Below are 5,019 nucleotides of genomic sequence, written 5' to 3'. Positions count from 1 at the left end.
CACCGAGTGCTTGGTGGTTGATACAAGAAATCCACTGCACAAACCCACAGTAGCCCCATTCTGCAGATGGGAAGCAGCTTGGGCCAGAGTGGTCATGATGTGCCTGAGGTCACTCAGCCCTGCCTGGAGAGCAGAGTTCTGGGACCCTGGATGGGGGAGGGGACGAACAAGACACCCCAGGAGCCCATTACCCCAGTAGGTGCATGCTGTCCCAGGCCTAGAAGGGGAAGGTGTTAGGGACTGTGGGGTCCCCCCTGCCTCACTTAGATGCCTGGCTCAGATCCTGGGAGAGAGCAGAGGCTCCCTGCTGGCAGCGCCAAGCCTGGGCCAGAGGAGAATGCTCTCTGCCAGGTGCAGCCCTGGCCCCGGCTGGTCTGCACCGGGGAAGCCCCATCTGAGAGCTGGGTGCTCCAGCCAGGCTGGAGAAGCACTTCCGTGCGGGACCAGGGGTGCTGCCAGGAACCCTGGGGCTTGGCAGGTTGCTCTTTGGCAGCCAAGAGGGAGATGTTCAGAGACCTCTGGATGCTGCCTATAGACTGTCTTGGGCAGCCTGGTTAGGAAGTGAACTCCTCGCTCTAGCGGTATTCAAGAACAGGTGATATTTTAATGACAACAATGGATTATATGTCCGTTATATCTCCAATCAGAGCATCATTCCCCTATTTTTTTTTTAAAGATTTTACTAATTAGAGAGCATGCACACACAAGCAGGGGGAGGGGCAGAGGCAGAGGGAGACCCCATGCTCCATGCTGAGCAGGGAGCCCAACACAGGGCTTGATCCTAGGACCCTGGATCATAGATCATGACCTGAGCAGAAGGCGGACAGTTAATGACGGAGCCCCGCAGGCACCCTAACTATATATACATAAGCAAGACAGACAGACACCCTCTTAGGCGTGAGCCTTGTGTAATCAGTCACTCGGCATGGCACGTGAGTGCCTACTGGGCGCCAGCACACAGAGATGAGGCCAATAGCGTCACCTGCTCACCCTCGGTGCCTCTGCGGGTGACTGTTGCCCACAGAACAGAGCCTAGCTCGGGCCACGTTACAGGCCCGCTCGGGTCCTGCCTCCCTCTCCAGCCTTATCTACTAGTCCTCCATGCACGCTGAACTGCATAGTTGTTGTTGTTTTTTTAATATTTTTATTTATTTGAGACAAACAGTTGGGGTAGGGGCAGAGTAGAAGCAGACTTGCACAGAGCAGACAGCCCAAAACAAGACTTGATCCCAGGACCCCAAGATCATGGTCCGAGAGGAAGGCAGACAGACGCTCGATGGACTGAGCCACCCAGGTGCCCTAAACTGCATATTCTCGACTCTTCTCTGTCCCCCAGTGGCCATGTTGATCCTCTGTGCCTATGCGGCTGCCTGCAATGCCCTTCCCAACCATCTTCACCAACAAACTCCTCTTGTTCCTTCCCATACGGCTGATGTCTCCTCCAGGGAGCCCTCTCGGACTGCCCTCGCTCCAGCCCCACAGCCCCCAAGCACCTCCTTGACTGTTTTGTTCTGGCCTGTTCCCCCCAAAGATCTTGAAGGCCAGAGGCATGCCAGAGCCCTCTCAGGGCTGTTCCTGGGTTTGGTCTGAGGCTCCCGGCGGGGGTGCTCAAGGAGTTCGGAGCGGTCCATGCAGAGCTGAGGGACCAGCTCCAGATCCCCTTTCTCCGGGAGCATCAGTAAGATCGCTGGGCCCTTGGCCATCCCTGACATCTCCTAACCCAGGGGCCCTGGGCCAGTCAGCAGGAGCTGAAGCCAGTTCTGAAGGAACACAGCTTGGCCAAATGTTTACAGACCTAGAGGAGGACCTCGTTCTGGAAATGGGGCCCAGGAGGGAGCCTTGGCCCCAGACTCGCCTCCCGTCATGCCAGGCAGGGCCCAGAATGGGAGAACTCTCAGATGTTCCTGGCATCCTTTCTCCAAGGAAGCGGGCAGGCGGGGGAAGGCCGAGGGCCCAGACGTGATCTTTGCCTCCCCCACGTTCCACGAAGGACCGTCCTTCCATCAGCCTGACGGCTGGGTCGGGGGACTGGACCTCGCTGAGCCTGCCCCACCCCCAGCCCTTACTGCTGCAGACAGAAACCAGTCAGGATCTTGCTGGCCAGAAATAACAGCCCCGTCCCGGAGAGAAGAGACCGAGGGGATGGGCGTGGGCAGGCAGAGGGAAGGGGGAAAGGCTGGTTCATCACCCTGCTGTGAGGCCACAAGGTGCCACCCTCACCACCCAGCCCTGCGGACCCCAGCCTATGCCCATCCTGGTGGAGGGTTTGGGGCTAAGAGGAATCGTCTTAATGCACGGGGCAGAGCAGGGAGCGTGAGGATCCCCTTTCCTGCCTCCTGGCCCCTGGGCCCTGGCCAGGGCTGTGTGCCTTGTTCCCTCTTCTGCAGAAATGGATGGGACCAGCCTCCTTGCGAGATTGTGGCGATTGCATGGGCCAGCCCCTGAGCTGTCCTGAGCCCCAGGCTACAGGCAGGAAGGAGGCAGGCTTCGGGAGCTAGAGAGGCTGCTTTTTTTTTTTTTTTTTTTTTTTTAATAGGGCTTTTCCTGTACGCCCTGTGCAATATCCACAGACCAGGTACCCCTCCCCCACACAGACCCATGCACACACCCCTTCCTGGCTCCTCTGCCTCTCCCCAATTCCCTGGAGACCCTGGACTTGGTGCTGCCCCATCCCAAGCTTGCTTTGTTAGATGCTCTCTGGCAGCCTCGGGCTGTCCCCCTTCGTGGTAGGAACAGGAACATTTGCTGGGCAACTGAGTTCTCCAGTTCTCGGAAAAGAGAAAGGAGGGGCCGGCTCCCATGGAAGCCTGCCCTAGGGACAGTAATCAGATCCTAGGAACCCTGCGGTTTGTTTCTGGCCGGTGGTGGGTGCGTTTGCAGATGCTCTTGCCTGGGAGTTGGGGAAGATGAGGACCCATTCCTTCATGGGGGATCAGCAAGGGGTCCCCCAGGGCCTGAGGCAGATGTGTTGTCAGTAATTGAATGAATCTTCCCAGCTGACCAAGCACAGGCAAGGAGGCCGGTAGCCTGCCCAGCCGCGCTGGGGTGAGGGAATGCTTCCCTTGCCTCTGTAGCAATATTCAGCTTCTTGTTTAAATACTAAATTGGAATGCCCTCCATCTGAGGGCCTAACAGAGACGGAGGATGAGTGAGTAAAAAGTGTTCCTGAAAGTCTGGCTTCATGGTTCACCTACTCCGAGATCTCTTCTAGTCCTGAAAGGTTCCCCAATAATGGGTCCGTGATTAAAGGAGCGAGACTGATACAAAGCGAAGGTCAAGCAAAGCTTTATTTTACGCCAAGCACCAAGAATCAAACCGACCGTTCCGGCCGTGCCTCTTACAGAGAGTGCGACCCCTCCCTACCTTACAGACTAGCTTTAAAGGGCAAAGGCCCTGTGGTTGGGCCTGGCCATGCATAGGTAGCCAATGAAATTGTAACAGAGAAAGCTGCACAGTCATGCTAGGTCATACACAGGTGGCCAATTGAATTACAATTTACCCTAGTAGATACTTGAACGAGCCTATCACCTTGGTCAGAATTGGCGTCCAAAAGGCGGGACCCACACTCCTTGGTAGCTAGGGAGACAGTATGTGCCCCCACTGATTGGATACCTCCACCTGGCCTGACCCACCCTTGTATTTGGGCTTTGTTACCTGGAACTGGTTTCCTGGGCTTGCTTTTAAGTAAGTCCCTGAGGGGGGGGGCGGGCACAGTCAGTTTAAGTTTTACTGCATAGACAACAAAATCACTGTTGAACCCAAGATGGAATCCCTCTGGCTAAATAGGCCCTTACAGTCCCAACAGGGGCCAGCCCAGTGCAAGGCATGCTGGGAATTCAGCTGTATGGTGCGGGCTTGAGACTAGACACAGGTTTCGGGAACTGACAACCTGCCGTGGACTCAAGGGTGATCCAGGCTGTGGTGGAGGGAGCACACACTTTCCTGGGCCGGGGGCCATAGTAGGAAGAAACCAAAGTCATCACGTGTATTGGTGGGGGGGGTCATAGCCTTGTGCCACCACCAACACAGATCAGAACCCAGCACCCCCCCCCCCCGCCCTACCAAGTTCTGAGGAAAGAAACAAGACCAGAAAGGGGGCCACCGGCTGCTAGAAACAACTCCGGGTGATTGAAACCACAAGGCATTTATCGCCCCATGTGATGCATTGGTTAAGAAACCCAGGAAGCTGTTACAATGATAAGATTCCAAAAGACAGTTGCATGCAGAAGGCAGAAGATGGTTCCTGCCTCAGGTCACAGTCCCCAGGTGAGTACTCCGAGGCCCAGGGGCCACCCAGCCCCACCCCCACCCCACTCCACCCCACCCACCGCCGCCCCAATCTGGGGCATAAAAGGGTGCAGCTGCTGCCATTTTCCCGCCAGCTGGAAGGAGGGAAGACAATGCCCAAGGCCAACGGCTCTAATCCCAAAATTTGCATACATCACTCCTGCTCGCATCCCATTGGCCAGGACTTAATCACTTGGCCACACCCAGCTGCCAAGGCTAGTCTGAAGCCCGGGAGCACACACCCAGCTAAAACTCAGCTCGTCCTACTCCTAAACAGATTGAGAGGGGGAGGGACAAAGAGAAACTGTCTGCAGTGTCTGTCACACACAAACAGCAGGCTAGTGGCACAGTGCTTCGAGGGCTAGCCAAGTCAGCCCATCAATAGCTTAGTATCTTTGAGGATCTCGTGAGTTGATTTTTGGTCTCGAGCTTGTCCCCTCATGGCTTCAAGATTGTTGCCACTGCTCCAAGCCTCACACCCTTAGGCGCTAATGCAAAAAGGCAGAGAAGAGAATGTTCCTCTCTTGTGTCTGTGAAAACTTTCTCAGAACCCCTCTCCTCCAGCTGATTTCCCCTAATTCTCATTGGCCACATAAGCAGTGTATGCCCATTCCTACCCCAGATACTAGCAAACGGAGTCCAAAGGCTCAGGACAGAGCAGGGGAGCATAAAGATCCCTCTTCCCTGCCTCCTGGCCCCTGTACCCTGGCCGGGGCTACGCCTTGTCACCTT

The sequence above is a fragment of the Mustela lutreola genome, chromosome 8 (genome assembly GCF_030435805.1).
Source record: "Mustela lutreola isolate mMusLut2 chromosome 8, mMusLut2.pri, whole genome shotgun sequence".
Taxonomy (NCBI): domain Eukaryota; kingdom Metazoa; phylum Chordata; class Mammalia; order Carnivora; family Mustelidae; genus Mustela; species Mustela lutreola.
This window is presented reverse-complemented; position numbering follows the sequence as displayed.